This window comes from Mauremys reevesii, linkage group 8 (assembly GCF_016161935.1).
Source record: "Mauremys reevesii isolate NIE-2019 linkage group 8, ASM1616193v1, whole genome shotgun sequence".
NCBI classification, from domain to species: Eukaryota; Metazoa; Chordata; order Testudines; family Geoemydidae; genus Mauremys; species Mauremys reevesii.
This window is the reverse complement of record NC_052630.1, coordinates 101,893,936-101,910,930: the sequence shown is the minus strand read 5'-3', so window position 1 is coordinate 101,910,930 and position 16,995 is coordinate 101,893,936. Positions and strand designations below refer to the sequence as shown.

Genomic DNA, 16,995 nt, shown 5'->3' with positions numbered 1-16,995 from the left:
AGGCAGGGCTCAGATGAGCAGTGACATCAGCCCCATACAGGGAGGGCAGGCAGGGCTTGGGCCAGCCCTGCATGGGGGATGCACCCAGGCCCACCCCACAGAGTGTCTCATTTCCCCTTTGGGAATTATGATCACCCTAGGCAAGAGGAGCAAGTGAATGCTCAATACTTTCGAAATTAATTAACCATTGGAACAACTTCCAAGCAATGTGGTGGGTTCTCCATCATTTGAAGTCTTTAAATTAAGACTTTCTAAATTATCTGCTATAGCTCAGAGAGAAGTTGCACCCTTGATATGGGAATTAGTGGATGAGGTTCTCTGGCTTGTATTATGCAGGAGGTCAACCAGATGACCACAATGTACCGGTACTCTTTTGCCCTTAAAATCTATCAAAATCACACCATTTATTTAGGGCCCTAAATATGGATCTAGGACTAAGTTTTCCAGAAGTGATCAGTGATTTTGGTTATCTTAATTTTTGGGTGACCAACTTGAGACACCTTAAAAGAGCCCAATTTCAGAAGGTGCTGAACATACGCCCTCTGAAAATCAGGTCTCTTTAAAGGTCACTCAACCGGGACTTCCAAAAAATTGAAGTATCCTAAATACTGGTTGCTTTTGAAAATCTTGGCCTTAGTTGCCCAATGGTAGGCGCCCATGTTAGAAATTCTTGGCCCTTATTTTTCACCCTGTGCACGTCTGGTATAAAAACAAGTTCTAGATTTCAGAGTGTGAGGTGGTGTTCTATAGAATCAAGTCTCCTTAGGGATATGGAAACGGGAGTCATCTGAATACTACAATACCAAGCAGCAGAAACTTTAAAAAAAATTCAGTTTCAGTAGGGCAGAGGGCTGCTTGCCTTAGATGACTAGTTCCAGTGAAAGCAATTGTATTTCATCCTTAAAGTCAGCAACAGAGGTTCTTGGAATTGTAAGTGGGTTGCAGCTAATTAGGGTAATAAAAAAGCATGAAAAACATCCCTGGAAGAAATGGGATGTCTGTCAGACACAAGACGTTTAACATGATTTATGACCCATTGCTTGCAAATGGCACACCTGTCAATCAGAAGGTGCAAAATGACCTTCCACCTATCCCTGTCATAACACATGACTCCTGGAAATGGACTCTTGACTGTTATACCCTGGAATACTTATAAACAGTCATATTATACAAACTTGGACTCCTTTCAGAAACCTGATCACCTGATCTCATCCAATTATACATGATGCTAACTGTTCCCCTTGCAGATGTGATTCTCCCAGTAATAATGCATTGTGGTGTATATACATTTGGTTACATGACATCATTCTTATAGGCAGCTGCAAGGAACTACTGAATTCAAACTACATGTTGCAAGCAGCATTGATTCAAACGACTCCAACTTCCTTAGGCTCTCAGCCCTAAAGCCCCCCAGAACACTAGAGATAACTTATGTTAAATGGTCCAAACCCTCAGCTAGTGGAAATCCACAGGGAAATGTGAATTTCAATGATTTTTTTTTAATTCCAATCAAGAGAATTGAAACAAAAAGTGTAGTTTCAAACTGACATTTCAAAATGTAATGGCACTTTTCATTGTGACATATCAATTTGAAATAAAACATTTATTTTTGATATGTCTGAGCATTTCATTTTGGTCAAAAATATCAATATTTCCTATTTCAACTCTTCCCATTCAAAGCTTTTTGGATTTTTTTTTTTAGCAATATGCATTTGACTTTTCACTCCCATTCAAAACAAAAAGTAATTTTGAAATATCCTGATTTCCCACAAAAGGAAAATTCCACTTTTTAAACAGCATTATCCGAAGCATCTGCCATTGGTAGGGCCCTACCAAATTCACGGTCCATTTTCGTAAATGTCACTGTCATAGCATTTTAAAAATCTCAAATGTCATGGTTTCAGATATTTAAATCTTAAAATGTCATGGTGTTGTAACAAAACATTAATATGTATTTTAAAATGGCAAAATACAAATATGTAAAGCCCTTAAGACTCAGTGTTTCTCAAACTGGGGGTCCCAACCCAACACGGGGTTGCAAATCTATTGTAGGAGCGGGGTTCATGGTATTGCCACTCTTCCTTCTGCGCTGCCTTCAGAGCTGAGCAGCCGGAGAGCAGCAGCTGCTGGCCAGGTGCCAGCTCTGAAGGAAGTGATGCTGCAAGCAGCAGCACAAAAATAAGGGTGGCAATACCGTGATCCCCCTACACTAGCCTGGTGACCCCTTTTGGGTCAGGACTCCCCCTTTGAGAAGCACTGTGCACTTTTGTATACTTTTACCCTATAGAAGAGAGCAAAAGTACACAAGAGACCAGATTTCACTGTCCGTGACGCGTTTTTCACGGCTGTGAATTGGGTAGCGCCCGAACTATTGGCCATTGTTAGATACATGATCCCAGGCAGGATGGACCGCTGGCTTGTGGGAATTGCTATTTTCCTGTTATTCCCTATTCAGCCAAGAAACTGTTCATTTTCTTTTAGCTCACAAAGTTCAGAGAAAAATATGCCTTCCTCATGGATCCTTTCTGCATTCAGGTCTGAAGAGCACCTGCTGTGCTTCACACATAGTTTTCATCTGTGATTGGCAGGCGTGCTCTGTTTGTTAATGCTTCACACTCGTAAACAAACACCCTGCGTCTCTTGCTCTTGGAACAGCACACCAAAGAAACACGTTTTGCTCTTTTACACAGTGCTGGACTGGTATTCTGCTGACCTTCGTTTACTGTCCTGTTTAACTGTGGCTTTGATACAATGGCTTTTTTCTCAGTGAGTTGTATGTGCATTGAATCTGACATATGAAAACACCCAATGTAGAAGTGTCACCATTAGCTTTGGATACTGTGCAATCTCAAATAACTGCAACTCACGATTATTCATAAGAGATGGTGTCTCCTCAATGGCTAATTAATTATCATTGGACGGTCCCTCAATTAGACAAAACCTTGATGATCTGAACTAATTAATTGAGCCCCATTCATATAGCTGATGTTGCACAGAACTCATGGCAACATAAGGCAGTAGCCAATATATTTCCACTCCTAGTGAAATGTTCCATGCCTTCAACTCTTCTCATTCTGACTATCCCACACCCCCATTCCCTTGTCTGTCGCCTCCGCACAACTAATTCTCCAGTTTGCTGCTGCTTCTACCTAATGATGTATCACCTTAGGCACATCTGTAACCGGGAGGATGATTAACCATTATAATGCACTACCAAGGGAGGTGGTAAATTCCTCAACTCTTTATGTCTTCAAATCAACTCTGGATGCCTTTTAGGAAGACATGCTTTAGCCAAACACAAATGATTGGGCTCAATACAGTGCCAACGGGGCGAAATGTATTGAGCTGTGACATACAGGTCAGAGCAGATGGTTGAATGGCCCCTTCTGGCCTTAAACTGTATGAATCTATGCACCTTCTCAAACACACACAGCTCCACTGTATCTTCTAGTCAAAATGTCCTCCTTTGTTTGTAAAACCCTCCATGGAACTTCTAAATTAACAGACCTTGTCTCTCTGAACCCCCTCCACAATCCTTCTTCAGCTAGCACTGACCCGTCTGCACATTCTTGGAGACTGCTGGAGTGGGAGCCTTCCTCTTTTTGCAACTCCTGATGGGTTCTCCTTGAGCCTTTCCTTTACCTTTCTTCCATTAACCTTCCATTTCTCTTCATAACTCACCTGAGGTCTTCTCTTTGTTCCCTCATCTACACCCCTCCCTTTCTTTCCTCCCTATTACTCCTTCACCCCCACCCCCCATTGGTCCAAAATAGCCTGGATTTGATGATCTACCAGACACACTGCAAAAGCCATTGATTCGAGAGGGTTTTAGAAGAAGGTTAAGGACATGTTGCTAGACCTGTGGGTGCATTAAAAGGGCCATTTTGCTACTTTGGTTCATTGGCTAGCTTTGTTGATTCATTGGCATAAGATTATTCTTCACAGTTGAAATATACAATTGGATGGTTATCGCTCAGAACCGTTGACATTCATTAAAAAAAAACAAAAACCTCTTCCATTACCTTCCAGAACTCTTCCATTACCTTTTTTATTATTAAAACCTAAACAAATTAATAATAATTAAATCAATAAGTTAATCATTATAGCTTTTATTACATTGTTTTGAGGGTACAGTGTGCATGAAAAACACTACATAAAATTGAAATTGTATCGGATATGAATAACGCTTGATTTTTGGAATCAGAAAATCTTTGTTCCATGATCCAAAATGGAGAAATCAAATCAGATTTTGTCTGGATGATGCCCATACAAATTCACACTCATAGGCTGCTTAAGCTTCTCTTTCTTCCCTTCCAGAATATTTATAAAGTGACCCTGCAGCTATCAGCTCTCCCCTCCCCCACCCACTCCTGCCAAATCCCCCTAGCAAATCCATCTTTCTATAAGAAATCTGTCTGCACAAGGCCCCCGAATAAACAGGCCAGAGGCTTGTTTCGTCTGTCACTCATAAGTGAAGGGGAAGCCCAGAGTGACTGGTGCTGCTTGTGTCAATAATCACAGCTAGAAGATCCTCACTGTTTTCCTTTAATACAATAAACTATGCCTCCTCCTCATCACTCGTCTCTTTCCTCTGGATTCAGACATGCACTCCACAGGGATAGATTCCCCGCAGCCTGTCTCTGCTCTTGAGGAAATGCCTTCTGTATACAACTGGTAGTTTCATTTGCATTAACCTGGGATCTGCTAACTTTGGATGGGCTGCAGATCCTGGAGGCCTGAGCTTCCAGATGTGTGACCATGAGAATTCCAGCTGGGGTCCACTAACAATGGTAACTGGATAGGGCTCTGTCACAGCCCTGCTCACAGCCCGTAGCATTGGGCTGAGTGCACTGCACTGCAGCTATCTCAACTCCCTTAAGGTCCTAGAAAGCAGATTGTTATGCTGGAATATGCCCAGAAGCCATGAGCCCTTACCCACAAAAGCTTTCCAGACTTAACAGTTGCTAAGCTCAGTAACAGCATGGGGGGAATGAAAATGATGATCTTATACTGGGGATAGGATACGAGAAGCAGAAAAGCATCTTGTCTAGATTTTAAATACCCCGAAGATCAGCTGTGTTCAGATCAGGAGGGGAAGGGGGGTGGGCCTAGATACCCTCAAAATCTGAACCTGGATCCAGGCCGATGTTTCACAGATAACTCCTATCTGTATAGGGGCTGATCCAAGAGCCCATATCTGAATGCTGCCAAAACATGTGTGTGGAGGGGGGGTTATGAAGGGTGGGGGTAGTATCTGGGTCCAGATCCAAATATTACAGACCTCTATTTTTTCCAACATGACTAACACAGATTAACGTCCCTGTGGCACACAGCCAAGCTACAAGAGGCCACATCTTGAGCAAGGCGGACGGAACTCCTCCACTTCTCCTGCCATTTTGACAGGGAGAGGGTTAACACCGTCTCTGAGCACGTGAGCTCGCGCAGGTGCCTGTCTTCATTACAGATGCTACTACCAGGCAGCCCAGCCACAATGAAGGTTAATATATCTAGACAGCTGGAGTGAATGACTCCATCAGGTGGAAGGATAAGGAGGATGAATGGCTGGCTATCTCTTTGGCTTTGGGATGACCTGAGACCCAGACTCACTCTGGGAGGGAAGATGGCAGAAGATGCTAGGTACAAGAGGCCCTTTAGGTTTCTCTGTTGTGAACTCTGGCTGGCAGCAGCCTTTTGTCTTCTTGTATCTGAATCCCACCTTTATGTGTTGTTTCTTCTTAACTCTTTAGATGATCTGCTGTGGATCTCCCACTCCAACTCATTGCACTGGAGATGTCCTCAGTTACCTTTAGGCCAGCGTTTTAGTCTTAATAAATCACACATTCAGCAGTGCTGCAGGGAGCAAACCTAAAGCTGATAAAAAGGAAATATTTTTTTCCATGCAATCAGCCTGTCAAACTCTTAAGATAGCACTGAGGCCAGTCAATTACATGGATAACAAGAAAAACCAGAGTTACTGTAGTATTTTTTTTTAATTAAGATTTCGGAAGGCATATAAACTTTGTTGCTTCAGGGCTTAAGCAACTCCACATTAATTAGACAACTGATCTGAAATCAACAAGATGAAATTCAATAAAGACAAGTGCAAAGTATTTCACTTTTCTAAGGAAAACTCAAACGCACAGCTACAAATGGGGGAATAACTGGCGAGGTGGCAGCACTGCTGAAAAGAACCTGGGGGTTATAGTGGATCACAAATTGAATGAGTCAACAATGTGATGCAGTTGCAAAAAAGGCTAATATTTAGAAGTGAATTAACATACACAAGAGTGTCATATGTAAGACGTAATTGTGCCACTCAGCACTGGAGAGGCCTCAACTGAAGTACTGCCAGGGATGCTGGAACAGCCTAAAGGGCTTTTAGGAAGCTTCTGCTGCTCCTGAGTACTGCATCCACTTCTGGGTGCCACACTTTAGGAAAGATGTGGACAAACTGAAAAGAGTCCAGAGGAGAACAACAAAAAGGATAAAAGGTTTAGAAAATCTGACCTAGGACGAAAGGTTAAAAAAAATATTTATATGGGCATATTTAGTCTTGAGAAAAGAAGACCGAGGGGGGACGTGATTAGTGTCTTCAAATACGTGAAGGGCTGTTTCAAAGAAGACAGTGATCAGTTGTTCTCCATGCCTACTGAAGGTAGGACAAAGAGTAATGGGCTTAATCTGCAGCAAGAGGGAGTTAGATCAACTATTAGGAAAATCTTTCTAAGTATAAGGGTAGTTAAGCTCTGGAACAGGCTTCCAAGGGAAGTTGTGGAATCCCCATCACTGGAGACTTTTAAAAACAGGTTGGACAAACACCTGACAGGGATGATCTAGGTTAACTTACTCCTGCCTCAAGCTGGACTTGACATCTCAAGATCCCTTCCAGCCCTATATTACTGTGATTCTATGTTTAATGAGGGTCAGGAGGAAATTTTCTTTGGGGACAGTCTGGATTTCTTGCCCATTCCTCCAAATCTGCTGCTACTGACTCATATCAGAGATAGGATAGATGGCCCATTGCTCAGATCCAGTATGACAAACTCTGGTGTTGCTATGAAAGCTCAACAATACAGACCAGTGAGAAGGAAAAATCAAATGAAGGAATGCTATTCAAAGCTGCTCTCTGCCCTGATCCTGGATCCGAATACGAATATCTCAACAGCAGCAGTTTTTTAAAGAAAATAAATGACTCACTGCAATTTTGACACAACAATGCCGGGGGGTTAATGAGGTCTGTTGTGTGCTTTCCCTGCAGAGTTGACCTCCTCACCATAATTCTCCTGATGTTGCAGTACTAGCCTGTCTCGCGTGTTCTGAATAGCGAGCACCTGTTTGTCAAATGCAGTCAGCATATATAGCCTTTAAAGGAAAGCAGTTGGATGTCAGAGGGATCTGAGCCACAAGGCGCATACTGGGACCTGGCTTTTGAATTTCCTCAAATCCAGATGCAGAGAAAGAGTGGGGATGGGGGTCGAGCAATCTGCTTTTCTGGTTCAACCACTGTAGAAAGATGGCTTAGCTGCAAAATTAGGATCAGGATACCCCAAAGTTCAGGGCCCAGCCCCTTGTGACTGGGACTCCTGTAATACAAATCATAATCTAGAGGCTCCTAAAGCCCAAAGGTGTTTGGATCCAGAGTTTTGGATATGTATCGTATTAGCTTGCTAACTTCCCCTATCTTCAGCTAACCACCTACTGATCAGTGCCTCCTGAACCCAAAAATGCTATATTTGAAATATCTTATCAGGCCAGGTTTAGTGAATCCATACTTCTAGCTTGTTGTTTTTCCTTCTAGCTCTTAAGCTAATCAATTTTCTTAATAGAAAATGTGTTTAAAAAAACCCCAGATTCCCGAGTCTCAAAAACCCATTCCAGAGTTCAACGGAGTGATAAGTACAAAAGTACTTCAGTTCTCCACAGCCAAAGTAACTCTGATGTCTTCAAATATCAGTCCAGGCAGTAAGCATCACTGTGCTGTGACTATTGGAGAACAGCAGACTGCCATAACCAATGTTCAGCCAGCAAGGAAAGACAGTCATTTCAAGTAATAAGAATAGGAACCACCAATGAGGAGTGAGAACACACTGAATGTGTAGATATTGGGCTTACAACCTTTTCCATTGGGCTTACAAGCTGAGTGCATATCTTTAATGTTTGTTTGAAGCAAGCGGAGATCTACAATAAAGTATCACTGTACTCATTCGGTGCCTTAAAACTGTAAATGTACTTAGAAATGCATAGAATAAAATGAGATACCTGGGTCTATTACAGGAGCGGGGGGGTGAAGTCTAGACTAGATGACCATGATGGTTCCTTCTGAACTTAAAGTCTATGGTACGCAAAACTAAACCAGAAAATAATCTTTTACATTTTTTTCACTCATGGATCTCAAAGCAGTAATGTTCATAACTGACACCGCAGGTGCCCACATGAATTAGCAGCACAACTCCCTTCTGATGTAGGGATTATTATTCCCATTGGACAGATGAGTAAACCGAGCCACAAGGAAATGCCTGGGTACCATGGGAAATCTGTGGATGAGCGGGGAGCCAAATTTTGTCTCCTGATGCAATCCTCTTCCTTAGCCACAGGATCACCTTTCCTCTGCTGATCTTAGTGCCCACTGGTAGATCACAACTTTGGTTTATTTTTCCCCACACAAAATGTGAGGTGGTTTGGTCTCTCAAAACAGGGCATATTGTGAGTCATTTCCAAGAGACGAGGGCCCAGAATCTTGGTTGTCACTGTGAGACAATTTACAGTCTAAACAGACAAGACAGACAAATGGTGGGAGGAGGAAACAGAGGCACAGAGAGGGGAAGTGACTTGTTCAAAGGTCACACAGCACATCAGTGGCAGAGTTGAGAACAGGCCTTCTGACTCACAGAACAATGCTCTGTTCACTATATTACACTGCCTCGATTGGGCTGTATAACTGGTAGGTCACATTGGGCCAGTACACAGCAGTACAGCTGACTAGCACCTCTCTCAAATTGCCGTGATGGTCTCAGGAATCTAAACTTTCATTCAATGAAAACATAAGTCTCTAGCTGTTAGGGCCATGAAGAAAATCTCAGAAATGTGACCTGAGTGTAACTGATGCAGAAACGTCTGCCTGAGTCTGCAGAGAGCCTGGAACAATAGCTCGGAGAGGTGTGAACTTCCCCAGTCATCCTAGTAAAGGGTTAACTCTGATGCACAGTGATGATAATTTATATGGCAACATTATCAACTATTTCATTCCCCCTCATAAGGAGGGGGGGACTGCAGCGAACTGCACAGTTTACTAAGCATGATGTCTCATATTGGTGCCACAAGTAGCATCTTGGAGTTACCACCACTTATATGTTTCTTTTCCCCCCACTGCAGTCATGAAAAAGCCCTAGCAGAACCCAGGGACCTATCCAACCCCCATCAAGAGGGTGGTCAGAGAACATGCACAATCAAGCATAGTTTGAACATCTGCACAATCTACTGTGAGCGGAGTTTCATTTTGGCAACTCTCATGGATGCAGCTTATTTTGTGGGTGAAGTTTACAGCACCACCACCTTCTCACACCCCTGACCATAGGGAGAGAATTTTGGTTTGCAAGCAGATGCCCGTAAAATATACGTCACACACATGTCGCCTTACCTATCTTTTCCAGAGGAACGGGAAAAAGATGAATCACTTTATCTGAAAGCAGTTGGCACTTTGACAGCCTCGGAGATGGCAGCCATCTCCACACATGCATTCCCAAAGATTTAACATTTACACTCATTAGTAAGACAGCAACAGGTTAGCAAACTCCCCATCTGCTTCCTGCCATCCTACAGTGTTGCACAACCATCCAACATGAAAACTCCAGCTTTCTTCTGAAGCATCCAGTGCTCTACTAGTTTGCCACTGGCAAAGATGGGATAGAAGGCTTAGATGGATCAGCAGGCTGATCCATTATGACAAACCCTTATGTTCTTTGGCAAATCTCTGCAAGGATTTTTTTTAAAAGTGTAATAAAAGTGGATATTAAAAAACAACCCCCTGTAAATCAGATATACGAACAATTCTCAGCTATGAAGCCTGTTCATCCCCTAGATTACTGGGAGATTTCAGCAAGTGAAACAGTCGTTATCACTTGGTCTGGAGGATTTTGTTGGCTTTTTGCAGGCTGATCCCTATATTTACGCTAGAGCTGCTGTGTCAGAGTGGCTTATTGTTTTCAAGCCAATGTTCCAGTTACTGACAATCTGGAATTTACCTTTGGGGGAAGGATGGGCAAATTTAATTAGTGGTGCTTTAAGTGGAGAGTGAGAAAAGAATGGGACCATGAAAAGTTCTGCTTATCAAAAATCATGCTTGTCATTGTAGCAGCATTCAGTACTTGCATAGTTTTTCCTCTCAATCCCGGCCTCTTGCTGCTACTGCCATACTAATATTGCATAGCTCTTCTATAGCAAATGTCAGTCTCATTATCTCCACTTTACAGGTGGGGAAACTGAGGCATGGAGAAGGGGAAGAGACTTGCCTTAGGTCACTCGGCAGGTTGGGACTAGAATCCAGGTATCCTGGATCCTAATCCAGTGTTCTATCCACTAGGCCATACTGCCTCCCTCTGACCATATTAGACAATAACTGCTGTACATCTGTGTAACACTCGGATTTTCAAAGGTGCCTAATTCTTAGACACCCAAATACCCTTGAATTTCAACAGAGGATGAGAACCTAACTGCCTTACCCTCCATGGAAAATCCCAACCTAAATACATAAACCAATTGTTATGGCACTGAAAGCGACTTTTATCCTTCTAATTCCTCCCTTGTCATGACATACGCTAAATCTTTATGCTGAAGTTTGTTTAATCTTGCAACACTGTCCTTGCAATCAACAGACGTCCATCAATTTCCCATCTGTTCGTTAATCTCCATTCATCGTTGAAAAAAAATATTTTGGGCAATTGAGTGGGTTAATTTTATATCAGCTAGAAAGACTTCAGATTTTTAATAAACTTTTGGGTTTATGATCCCTTGTGATCCCTTGGAAGCAAACTTTCTTTCCATGCCAAAATGTTCCCTCCTGGCACTTGTACAATAGCTTACGGCAGGGCTGTTCATAACACTGGTTTGTTATTGTAGGGTTGCTCTTTAACACTAGATTAGCACAAACAGGTTATTATTACAGTGCTTCTCATTAGTGGTTGATAGCTGGCACTGATTTTCATTTCAGAAAAAATAAGCACCTAAATATTTATTTTCTAAAAAAGAGAACCATTCTAACAACACACATTAAAAAACTACACGGCCATTTCAATAGCCCGGAGAAAAACATGAAGCCAAGTCAAATGCTGGACTCACTCTCCAGCACACTGTTGCTTTAAATCACACAGAGCAAAAGTCTTTAATTTATATTTGAGGAGGTAAAAGTCTAAGAGCAACCATAAATTAGGCAAATAAACCCGTTGCTTCGGATCAAATAAGTTTGGAGCAAACATAACAGGGAACATGAATGGTAGTTAATCTTGCAACAATTGAGGAAAACAGGCCTCTGAATCTCTCCCCTCTTTGAAGATCCTGGGAGCCTTTTCTCAGCCTCTTTGCCATTTCTTAGGAGAATCGCTTTTCCACCCCTATTTTTCTCCCGCTGCGAGGGCAGATGAGCCTTACTCCTCATGCTGCGTTGCCTCCAGGGGTGGAGTCTTGAACTTGACTCCAGCTCTCTTCAAACATGTGCAGCATAGCTTTGGGATGAACTACACGGACCCCCGTACATAGCAAAGCTAACAAGGCTCCCAGCTGTGCTTCGTTTCAGAGGGAAGAAAAGAGCAGAAACCTCATCCTGAAGTAAATGGCCTGTTCTTTTTCAGGTAGGCCAGTTTGTAGACTGCTTGAGTGTATGTTTGTTCGGGTGCAAATGTGTCATCAGTAGGACTTGTTTTCAGCCCGCTTGAATTTCACAACATAACACACTAAGAACTGGCAAACCTTGCCGTCTGTTGGTTGCTTTCAACATCCTGCTGTTTAGATCCCTGCGTGTTTCGAACATCTCATCTATTTCTCTTACAATTATTACTTCACATAGAGATATAAGCCTTTGGGGGGGTTGGTGCTCTGGGCTCTTTCTAATCCTAGATTCCGCCCTTTATATGTACAAATCCCGAACCTAGATTATTGTTCATTCAAGTATCAGCCAGAGCTCTGTCTGTTAAGAGTGGACTGCTTTGTCATATAACAGCTCTACTTTTTATATTACTGCCTACAGGCCTTGATTAAGATCAAGGCCCCATTGTGCTGAGTGCTGTATTAATAACTGAGAGGCAGCTTCTACTCTAAAGAGCTTGCAGTCTAACCAGACATGACCAACAAAGGGTGGCAAATAGAGGGAAAAGAGGCACACGGGTGAAGTGCGACAACACACAGCAGCAGAGCTGGGAATCAAACCCTGGTTTCCTGCTCCAGTTCCCTAGCCACTAGACAAGACTACCTCTAACCGTGGAGAAGTCATTTCCCCTAGATCTGAAATGGACTTGGATTTTGCCTATGAACGTAATTAACATTTATTATTTTACAGCTATGAAAAAAAATCACTCGTTTTCAAAATGTAAATGTATTTTCACATTTCTCAGCATGGGATATACATAATTCAGATCAAGATTTTTTTTTTAAGAGTCTTGCTTCACTTATCAAAACAATTCAGGGGACAACCATTTGCCTTTGGAGGGGGAGGTTAGAGCAGGCAGAGCTGCAGGGAAGAGATCCCTATTAAGCATGCTGACTCAAACCGCCTGGTCCTGGCTTGCCTTCTGGAACCCGTGGTGTCTCACCATTCTAGGTCCCTCCTGAAACCTGACCTTCCTTATTCAGTTCCACTCCTCATACTGCAGCTAGAGCTGGTGAAAGACTAACAAACAGTGTTTCGTCGACAATAATCAGGGAGAAGAATAACAGGTAATTAATATGTGTGAGAGAGAGAACAAGCAGCGGCCATTTGCAAGATGGCTACTGTAGTGCCACAGCTGTTTGTGCCCCCAAAGGCAAAGAATCACCCTCAGAAAGGCATCCCTAGTGGCTGGTGATGGGACACCGAATGGGGAGGGCTGTGAATTGCTACAAAGAATTCTTTCCCAGGGGTCTGGCTGGTGAGTCTTGCCGAAATGCCCCGGGTCTAACTGATTGTCATATTTGGCATCAGAAAGGAATTTTCCTCCTGGTGAGACTGGCAGAAACACTGGCGGGGGGGGAGAGTGTTGCCTTCCCCTGGAGCCTGGGGCCTGGGTCACTTGCAGGTTTAAAGTAGAGTAAATGGTGGATTCTCCGTAACTGAAGTTTTTAAATCAGGAGTTGAGAACTTCAGTAACTCAGCCACAGGTTATGGGTCTATTGCAGATGTGGGAGGGTGAGGTTCTGTCGCTGGCAATGTGCAGGAGGTCAGACATGATGATCATGATGGTCCCTTCTGGCCCTGAAGTCTCTGAGTCTATGCTAGGAATGGGTTCCAAGAAGAGGGCAACCTTGCATTCGGATGAGGAGGGGCGGAGAAGAGTGAAGATCAGCACGGCACCAAGGAAGGTGTTGCTAGAAAAGGGACTACTTTGGTGCCGTTCCATCACCACTACATCACATTTTCAGAAGCATTTGTTCAACTGCCAAACTGCTGTTTGATTCAACTGCATTCATGGTCCCTTACTATCTGCTACACGCAAACATTTGTGTTAACAGGTTACTGAGAAATCTCTCTGTTTTACCAAAGTCTATATCTACCTGTAAACAAAGCTATTCTTGCATGTGCTCAAATAGTCATTCACTATTGATTAGTCTCTTCCTTTAGAATGTTTGTCATCCAATCAGAGTTGAGAAATGTTGCCATGTGACTTAGGTGGTCAATCATATACCACCAATAATGGAGACTGAATTGAACATTTGCCAAAGAAACCCCAGACTGAAAATTATTCATTCAAAATATCCAGCAAATTGTTATGAATAGCTAATACATACATAGAAATCAGGTCTGCTTCTCATTTGGTTTTCGAACAGTAAAAGGAAGCTAAATTCACAATGAATACTATTTGCAATGAGCAATTCTGTCATTTCTGGAAGTCTGTCTCTTGACTCATTATGAAGGATATATCCAAACTAGTTCAGCTCAAATACAAATTTACCTAAATCTGAACCTGGCACTTAAAGGAAACCCAGACCAGACCTTTTTGGATATTCAAAAAAGGTCAGCAAACTTAAATCAATTTGCAAAAAAAACCATGGTAATAAAATATAACTGTAACTCAAGTATGTTTCATTCAGACATTGTTATTGTTGATATAAGTACAACCATTCCCTGTGCACGCTATGCTATGCTCCCTGGTGGTCATACAGTTGTTCTGATGGTTTATTTCCCTCAACATGAAGAGAGCAGACATCAACGAAAGAGAAAAGGGTGCCTAACATAGGGAGAAACTGCTCTAAGAGGATGTAAGTATAATGTTGCACCCCAGGGTGGGTTGGCAGCAGTGGGAAATAGAAGCTAGGACTTCTGGATCTAAAACCATGAGCTTCCATTACTGGAGCTAAAAGACGCCTGTTATCCAAGTCTATAGAAGGCTCATGAACCTCCAGCCAGTGCTAGAGGGGGACAGAGTGCCATGCTGAGTGGCTGCGGGTATTTAGAGGAGAAGAATTTGGGAAGGTACCATGCAAAAGACGTCCCAGGCTTCTTAACCTCACCCTCATGTCCTTGTAACAAGCAATGACTCTGACCTCTGTTATTCACTCAGACTCAGATTTCTTCTCACATTTTCTCTCCTCTTGCCCCTTCCCATGCCAATGCATCGGGCTCTCATTTTTCATTCGTGAGATCAGTCTTTTTCATCGGGGATGTTTTTGTAGTGTCAGAAATACAGATTGATGGTCCCCCTCATTGAAAGAAGAGCGAAGGGAGAGATAAAGAAAGGAGTAGATCGTCCTTCATTCTATATATACACACACACACTCAGAACTTTTCCTTCAGACTAACCAAGAACATGCCAAAATCCTGGGCTCTGGCTCCTTGCATAGCTCCTGTCTCAAGCCTCAGTGAGCTTTACAAAAGCGCAAACTATATTAAAAATGGGGATCAATTCACCCAGCCCTTACAGCTAATCCAGTCACCACTGGGGTGGAACAGAGCCTTCAGTTAAACGTATTGATACCTGATCTGAATTAGACTCTGTAAGCCTTCTTCCTTCAATTTCACCTGTTGCAGAATATCTGAAATCTCTAGAAATTAATCGATTCACAATTATGAGGTTCAAATGGAAAGGTATGCAAATCTCCTTTGTATTTACTAGGAGGGAATGGAAAAAAATCTTCACAAGAATGAAATGCAGCCTAGTGCCAGCACACCTGGGCTGTAGAAATGGCAAGTCCGGAGTGTATCCACTGACCTCATCAGAGGCTGTGATAGAGACTACGGAGATTATTCCATCTATTGGCTACATCATGCATCATTCGCACGGCATTGTCTGGCTTGGAGACCCCACAGCCCACATTTTAGGCTCCCACCTGGTCCTGTAGCCTGCAGCATATTGACATTCAGCTAAAGTTAAATGATCTCCATGCTCGGCAAGGAAATACCTTAAAGATTTGTTTCTTCTCTGCTTCGAGGTGTTATGTATGAAGGAAGACTGTGTGGCTTGGAAGCCTGTCCCAGGTGTATGTGATGAACTGCCAACGCTGGTTAGTCTTTCCAAGCTAGGCATACTTCTCTCTATCTGAGTGACCTCAGAGAATAATCCTTCAGGAGAGTATTAAGCTTTACTTCCATATTGCTGGCTCAGTGCTTTGAAGCCTGTTGTCTCCTAATTAATACTTGAGGCACAAAATTCCCCTCAACACCCTGCCTCCCAGACACCTCTCCTTAGCCAACCCAACAGGCCAGGGAGGGGCGGAACACAGCTGATCTGTGTGCTGCTACTGCATGGGGAAAGGCAGGATGTGGGGAGCCCACAAAGGGAATTGGCACTGTGCAGAGCTCAGCAGCCTTCAGAGCACAGAGAGGGGCCTGGGTAAACACACCGGGCCCAGCCGCTGCTGCAGCAGCAAAATCTCTCTGTCTCTACGACTGATGATGGTCATTGAAGCCCAGAAATCTGAGCGCCTCGCAATCTTTACTACATTTAGCCTCACAACACAGGGAAATGCTAATAACCCCATGCTGAGATAAGGAAACTGAGGCCCAAAGAGAATTAACTGACTTGCACAGGCAGTCTGAGAGCAGGGAATTGAACCTAGGTCTCTTAAAGCTCAGGCCAATGCCCTAACCACTGGACCATCCTTTCTTCCCCAGCAGGGCTTAGCTATACTCCATGGCTTGGGCGGGGGGACTTCCTTCTCTCCCAACCTTTGCGCAGAGCCCCCTGCGCACAGTCTGTGCACTCAAGCTGCCGAATTTGGCCCCTTATGAATAGAGCACTATGCTGTGAAGCACACCGTCAGCTGCACGAGGGAGAGGTTCGGAAACGAGGCTAGCGAAGGCAGGAATGCTCCTTTGGCAGGCTTTGCAGGACCCCAAGCATCAGCTGATTTTTCATCTAAGGTACCACTCATTTCAATCCAGATTCTGCTCGCTTTCCCATGCCCGTGTAAATTAATGGCGTTGCACCAGATTTGCACCAATGACAGTCAAAATGGCTCTTACACGCCAGCCTGGAAGCTTGTCTCTGTCTAGCTGTCTTGTCACCCTCCAGCTCATTGCCTGGCCTGCCCTGTTGGCATTCCTGTCATCTATCTCCACCGTTTTCCGAATTATGCTCTGCCCGGTTCTGTGTGTCTCTATTTATTCAGCTCTCTGTGCTTAAAGAGGGCAGGTTGATACTGGGTAAAAACCAACTGAATAGCCCTGGTATTTCTATATAGACAAGGTCTTGCTTCTGCAATTAAAATGCATTACTCAGGGAGATGATAGTATTTCATGTCGAACAGTAAATTGCCATGCTGTGGTTTTCATATAAATGAGTTAAATACATTGGGGACAGCTGGTATGGCAGT

At 43.3% G+C, this 16,995-nt stretch overlaps 1 protein-coding gene across 1 annotated transcript in view; it reads right to left on the bottom strand.

The window, feature by feature from the left end:
• TRABD2B (TraB domain containing 2B) overlaps positions 1-16,995 on the bottom strand; it is a 383,471-nt gene that overhangs the window by 332,620 nt on the left and 33,856 nt on the right. The window lies entirely within an intron of this gene.